The sequence below is a fragment of the Barbus barbus genome (genome assembly GCF_936440315.1).
Source record: "Barbus barbus genome assembly, chromosome: 50".
In the NCBI taxonomy this organism is placed as follows: Eukaryota; Metazoa; Chordata; class Actinopteri; order Cypriniformes; family Cyprinidae; genus Barbus; species Barbus barbus.
Genome location: NC_136728.1, coordinates 8950841 through 8959138, shown reverse-complemented (window position 1 = coordinate 8959138; position 8298 = coordinate 8950841).

Genomic DNA, 8298 nt, shown 5'->3' with positions numbered 1-8298 from the left:
TGTCCTGCTTTTATGGTCTTTCACTAAATATTAATAATGTCAAACAACAGATTTCCAGTAAAACACTTCAAACATGTAAATATATACTATTTTAAACAGAATTCAACATTAAAATCAAACAAACTGAAATTATAACTGACTTTCGAGTAATTATGATTCGTGTGTAGGCTAAGCTACCACTAGCTGCTAACAACACGAAAATTAATTATGGTTTTATTATAGTAAAAGTGTGTTAACCATGTTTTGTTTTTTATATATACTGATTACAATTTTACTACAAATACCATGGTTAAACTATGGTTAGCATAGCAAAACCATAGATAATTTGTGGTTACCAACTGTTGTTGTTTTTATTTGTAGTAAAACCATGATTAATTTTACAGCAGATAACTACATCTCTGTGACAAACAATATACAATATAATGCAACAGAGATATTATGTATATTGGTATCTATTTATTCATTAATCGTGCAAAATTTAACCATGGTTTACTACAAATATAAGCAAAATCCATAATTACTATAGTTAAACCATGGTAACTACAAATTAACCATGGTTTTGCTACACTAACCATGTGGTCACGAAAATGGTAATCAGTCCACCAAAAATCATGGTTACTACACTTTTACTGTAATAAAAGCATGGTTAATTTTTCTAAGGGTTGCTAAGCTATTAGCTAAGCTATTAGCAACCAGCAAATACTCATGGCTGAGGTCACATTATCTGCAAACTAGCTTTCTTATTCATTGATTTTGTTTGCTAAGCTATTAGCAACCAGCTAATACTCATTTACATGACTGAGGTAAGTATTTGTAAACTAGCATATTTTTTTGTTCGCTGAGCTAATTACAATAATCTCATATCACAATATGACTAGTAAATCATGTCACTGCATAGCTTTCTGTTTATTCATTAATGAAATAAATGAATATATATATGTTAATAAATTATTAACAACCAGCTAATGAACAGCTAAGACTAGAGCTACCATCTTAAACCGTTTTTGGACTAAAATGAGCTAGTCTCGAAAACACTGCTAGCTGTTATACTTCACATCCTGTTGAAAAATAGATTAGGCAATTTAAAACAACCGTGACTGGTCAACTAAGGACAAACAAAGCACATTCTAGTTCTACTTCAGCTGGCTCAGAAAATGTATTTAAAAAAAGGTAAACAGTGTATCGCATATATGGGTAACTACATATGGATTTAAATTATAGGACTAATGATTGTAGTAATCAGGCACAACTACAAATTAATTATTGTTTCCAAGAAACTTACACACACCACAAAGTAACTTCCTGACTCCCTACAGAGAGTAGAGGTGATATCCTCACATGTGATTTATGTCTAGGGGAAATTTATAGCGGCCTTTCTGACTCCTTGGAGAAGCAAGACTGATTTGCACACTTATGCACAAACTTGAGGGACCAAATGGTGTCGGACAAGATCTTCATGTAAAAGGGGACAATAAAGCTGCCAGCAGTGACTGATCTGGTTTTTGTGGGCAGCAGAAATCGTAAATAAGAGAGTCATCACACAGACAGCAGAACTTCAGGCAGATTTAAGCAAAGAAGAGAAACGGTCTACAAAATGTGTCCTTCTCTGTACGACACATCATACACTGTGTGTATGATAAATGACATACTAGTAGAGCTAATGTGGCTAAGCTAACTAGTTAAACCAAGTATGCAAATATGCATACTTCCCTATATAGCAGGTGAAAAGCAGTATATGAATCATTAGTATGTCTGAATGTAGTATTCATAAAAAAGTTTCTGTAAAGTACCCAGATAATCTACAGTAATTCCACTGAGGTTATGAATACTTATATCCACATCCAATGTCCTATGAGGCCACCGGAGAGGAGTTCTGAATGGCAGTGAAGTAACGCAACAGACACTGTAGGTCAACATGGCGGATAAAGTACATAAAAATTTCACTCATACTACACACAATCATATAGAACAGCTGCAAATTTTGTTCCTCGTCAAACGTAGTACCTACTCAGTATGTGATTTCGGACACAGCTCTTGACCACCTTAATGCAATGATTATCTATTAATATAAACCTTGACACTGGTAGTTATCATGATAATAAAGTCAAAATGAATGCAGTACATCCCGATTACATTCACATTCACACTATACAGAACATACTTTTTTAAAGTTGCAAAGTTCGTTCCTCATCAAACATAGTACCTACTCAGTTTGCGATTCAGGATGCAGCTCTTGACCATTGCAATGCAATGCTTATCTGTTAATGTGAACCTAAAATATGATTGGTTGATAGGAATGCTGTTACAGCTGTGACCAAAATCACCCAAAGTTTACTTGGGCTTTACTTGTGTTTGTTTATTGGTCTAGCTAGTGGCGCTGACTACAAATGCAATTAAAGTTAAGGTGATGAGTCAACTGAAGTTGGGCTCAGGTTGTTGTGCTGTGGAATGTATTTCCCATACACTGATTTATTTGTGGCGTCCCGCCACAATAATCAAAACTGACCGCCACAAATAGATTTTCCAAAAGGATTTGACTTTAAATGAATAAGCATGAGCACTGCACGTTTCAAAATCAAAACGTAGCATGGGTGTTTTTATATCACTGTATCTCTGAAGGAAATCGACTGTCATTATCATTTCATCTTGCCTGTAAAGTAGTGCTCATGAGCGCAGTGCTGCTTTGTGTATAGCCATTACCGGGGAACCATCTATTTCTGCTGCTACAAAAGCCCCTCCTGCTGGCAGAGAATGAATTTGCATGTTCAATAAGCCCATCTATGATTTATGCAGCAAACATATTTTGCTTGTTATCAGAAATAATCTACTCTAGAGGGACTTTGCTGTTGTTATTGATTCTTTACAGAAGTCTACCAGAAGTTACGTTTGGGTCACAAAAGTGTGCATGCGCAGTAACATTTGTTTATGTTGTTGCTGTTGAAATCATCTATAGTGCAGTATTTAAAGGGATAGTTCACCTTCAGTTGCTGGTCCCCATTTACTTCTATAGGAAGAAAAAACACTACGCAAATCAATGGGCACCAACTGAAGGCCAACTGAAGGTGAACCATCCCTTTAAGCGAACAGACATCTTTAGTGGTGTCTGAAAACAGTGGACATAATCGAGTGTACTCATTCAATCACATAAAGCACGGCAATAACAGCCAATTTAGACTCAGTGGCTAGAGAATACCCATAACAATGCACCATTAGGGTTGCGCTGAATGAATTCCCACATTTCAGCAGTAGATGGCATCCATAGTGGAATCATACAGATGTATAGTAAAGGCCTGTTCAAATTAAAGCAATAACTATACGGATAAGAATAACCAATGAACGCTAATGTTCTGTTTCATTATTAAGTGCACACTATACAGTTTTTTTCCTTTGCCACTTTAAATGCTTGAGCTTTTTAAAGTCAGGTGGATTCTGATTGGCTGCCAATGTTTTTATCGTCAGTTGGAAAAAAGTGATTCCAATGATGTTGTTTCTCTGCCATTAAAATTTAAAACAAAATCTTTATTGTTTCATCATTGGTGTAAACAGGCCTTGAGTTACTTTTTGGTTGATTATCAATTGTTTAATTAAGGCTTATACAAGTAATTTTCAGAATTTGCGCACTCATTGTCGTTTATTTCAAGGGAATAGGTAATGAGAGGGCGATTTCGGATAAACCACTTATCCAGAATCACACGCTACTATGATAAATCAAATTTAAAGTGGCAAAATAGACATTTTGAATGCCAATGCTAATGGTAAAGCTCCAAAATTGGATGTAAAAGCATTGTGTAAAACCTAGGATGATGTGTTTGCAGACTCAAACAAATGTATTGTTTCCTTGTTTATCGTTATTGATCAAGAGATTAGTGTACCGTGTTTGCCTGACAAAAAAGCCATTACTTGAACACATCCAGTAATACTGATATATACCCTGCCTTTGTTATCGAACTGGCTCCTAAAAAACACTAAAATGGATTGTTTTGAAACTCTTGGGATGCCATATTGGCAAACATCACTGGGGTAATAAGATTAGAGGGCAGCCAAGGCCAGCACAGCGAGTGTGTGCGCGAACCTCCGCACATGTGTGAGTCAATGACGTCCCATTTTATGCCCTGCATCCAGAAGAATCAATGCTCTAATGCCTACATTACTGTCAGCAGCCTTAGTGGCTGTATCAGACTGGAGCAGAAGCACATCTATATCAGCAGATGCTCAGGGTGAGAGGCGTAATTAACAGAGGTGCCTCATCAGCACTTACATCCCACTGGAGTTTATAATACAGTCCTCATAAATGGAGTTGGAGGTAACAGGATGAGGAATTAACTGCATATTAGCGCAGGCAGCATTATCCCTAATGACTGCACACCACCGTGATATTGCCAAAACGGTCCCTCACCAATTCATCCAGGCATGCCTTGTTTTATGTCTGCGATACATTTTCATGGCTTACGCAAGCCCTGCTATTGGGATCTTTTGACCATTAATAAAGGTCTAAGTGCATTTGTATTTATTTTAAAGTCCATTTTAGTTGTTTCTGGTATGTGTATGTCAAAATACTTGTCTAATGATAAAAACATTGTGAGGGACCATAACTATTTCAGAAAATGGATGCTTTTTTACCATTTAAAGGGACTGTTTACCCCAAGATGAAAATTCAGAATTTTTCACCCTGACCCTATTGTACTTTCATTGTAAGGACAGTTTTGGAATAACATAAGGGTGTGTAAATTATCTTAAATTTTTAGGTGAATTATCCCTTTAAGATAATTTTGTTGCTTAGACATGCTATAGACATGAATTATACCTCTAAATTGTGCGGTTTGCTGAAGAGAGATTATCTATAACTTTTATAAGCATTCTGATTTCCCTTCAGCAGATGATAAAATGGGTTCAATGTGTTAGACTTATGAGATGTTTTCAATTTCATGAATAAAATAATTATGAGATTGTAGGTGGGGGAGTGCATAACCAACACTCTCTCCCCCTCAATACCACCACTGAGGTGAGACCCTTGAGCAAGGCACTGAACCCCCCAACTGCTCCCTGGGCGCCGCAGCATTGGCTGCCCACTGCTCCCGGTGAATGTTCATTACTGTGTGTACACTTGGATGGGTTAAATGCAGAGCACTAATTCCGAGTATGGGTCACCATACTTGGCCACACACCATTTCCCTTTCCCCTTTTAATCATTACAACCCGAATTCCGGAAATGTTGGGACGTTTTTAAAATTTGAATAAAATGAAAACAAATACTTTCAAATCAGATGAGCCAATATTTTATTCATAATAGAACAGAGATAACATAACAAATGTTAAAATGAAAAGAAATTTAAAAGAAATTTTACACTTTTATCCACTAAATGAGCTCATTTCAAATTTGATGTCTGCTACAGGTCTAAAAAAAGTTAGCATGGGGGCAACACATTTTGAAAAGATTCAGCTGGGAGAACATCTAGCAACTAATTAAGAGAGGTAGAGTCTCTCCGAAGTAAAGATGGGCAGAGGCTTTCCAATCTGTGAAAGTGTGCGTAAAAAGATTGTGTAATACTTTAAAAACAACGTTCTTCAACATCAAATTGCAAAGGCTTTGCAAATCTCATCATCTACAGTGCATAACATCATCAAAAGATTCAGAGAAACTCTGTGCGTAAGGAACAAGGCCGAAGACCTTTGTTGGATGCCCGTGGTCTTCGGGCCCTCAGACGACACTGATCACTCATTGGCTTGATTCGGTCATTGACATTACTAAATGGGCCCAGGAATACTTCCAGAAACCATTGTCTGTAAACACAATCCGCCGTGCAATCTGCAGATGCAAACTAAAGCTCTATCATGCAAAAAGGAAGCCATATGTGAACATGGTCCAGAAGCGCCGTCATGTCCTGTGGGCAAAGGCTGTTTTAAAGTCGAAAAGTGTTCTATGGTCAGACGAGTCCAACTTTGACATTCTTGTTGGAAATCATGAATCATTGAAAATTAAATTAAATTAAAATTACGTCAAAGATGACTACAAACTCTTCAGCAGCTGGAAACCTATATCAGGCAAGAATGGGACCACATTCCAAAACCAAAACTCCAGAAACTCATAACACTGATGCCCAGACGTCTTCAAACTGTTTTGAAAAGAAGAGGAGATGCTACACCATGGTAAACATGTCCCCGTCCCAACTATTTTGAGACCTGTAACAGGCATCAAATTTGAAATGAGCTCATTGTGTGCAAAAAATTGCAACATTTCTCAGTTTAAACATTTATGTTATCTATGTTCTATTGTGAATAAAATATTGGCTCATGTGATTTTAAATTCAAAAACATCTCAACATTTCCGGAATTCAGGTAGTACAAAAAGTTTAAATTATGTCAAACAATTATGAGATAATTATAACAAACTAAGTCTAGACAATCAAGATGACAAGTCAATGATGACAAATTTGAAATTGAGATAAAAAGTCAATGATGACGAAGTCAAAATTATGACAAACAATTATGAGATAGTCATAATTATGTCCAGTCATAATTATGGGATAAAATAAATGACAACAAAGTTGAAATTATGAGATAAATTGTGACATTCGTCAAAATTATGAGAAATATTTATTATATAAGATAAAGGGCCAGATTTACTAAACAGGGCAAATTAGCACAAGAACACAATTCCAAAACAGCGCAGATGGGCATGGAAATTTCTGCGGGTGATTTAATTACAACACATAAACTAAAGAACACAGATGGAACATCTAATTTTCATAATGATCAACGCAACCTACCAAGTGCAGCACAAATTAGCATAAAGATATGTTTGGATTCGGATGTGTTCTTCTGGCATTTCAAATTAATTATTATAAATACAGTATTACAAGTATTATAAATTAATACGTGTGGAGAAAATCCTCTCACTTCTACCACGCGCTCTCTGTTCTCTGCGGTGCCGCCTCCTAACAACAAAAAATGCAGCCATTGTGAGTGCAAAATAATTTAAGAAATGCTTTTTTGGGGTGTTAAATAATGGCGCAAATACCAGTAATTTGAATCACGTTGTGTGATTCAATTTAATACTCTCCTCCCGTAAATTTTGCATCTGAAAGGGAAACTCTTCTAAAAGCATATTCAAAAGGGTCTTCAGTAAATCTTGACTGTATTATGTTAACACCTAAAGATGGTTTGCGCTGGCGCTGTTAGTAAATCTGGCCGAAAAAGAAGTCGAAATTATGACCAAAAAAATTATGAGATACACATTCTGACATTAAACACTAATTTTTCATCTCATAATTATGACATAGATTGTCATGATTTATTATGTCATAATTAGGATTTACCAAAGCATGTTTTTTTCCCCATATGTGGTGCAAAAATTTAACTACCATGCAAACTTTTATTATACAAACATAATAGATATTCACTATGTCTGTTGACTTGAGGTGGAACTCTGACCTAGCAACCACCCAAAACAACCTAGCAATGCCATAGCAAACTCCCAGAATATCACTGCAACCATCTAGCAATCCCCTGGCAACCCAGTATGAAAATAATAAAATAAAATAAAGCATTATAAAACTTAGCCATGTCAGTGTATGACTGGACATCATGCATTGCTCTCAAGACATTACAAGATCAACACGATCACATACTCACCCTGTTGTCCCCAAAAATGAAGCACAACATATACATTTACATCTTAAACAACATTTCCTTGAAAAGCATTTGAATCAATGTTGGACTCTTTTAAAAGGACATAAGCGTCTGACCCAGTAAATCATCAGCTGAACTAATATGGCCAAGGACAGCTCTGTGCATCTCTGGGTGGAGATTTACCGGGATCAAAACGCTCTGTGTATAATCATACGAGTGCTGAGGCAGCGCTGTTCCTAACGATCTCATTCAGCTTAAAAAGTCATTAAAGTGGAATACGACAGGATAGGCTGAAGAATCATTGTTGGCCAATCTTTATTGTTAAGTCTGGTTGGCTCGCAGCTGCATGGGGCTTTGAACTAGAACGAGAAGAGGACAAAGAAACAGACAGGGCCATGACTGGGGTAACAAAAATCCAGCTAAAATTATATTAAAATATGCAACAATGTACAGTTAAAATATTTATAATAAAAAAACAAAAATCATCTCTTACACTAAGTAATTAGGGATAGGCTGGTAACTAGAAAACTCCACCACCGTGATCAAGTCACAATGTGCTCAAGATGGACTGTTCCGATAATAAGTTCAGCGCTGTTCTATTTGGATATATAATGTGTTGTCCCAAGTTGTTCCAAACATTTCTTATTCTGTGGAACATGAAAGTAGACT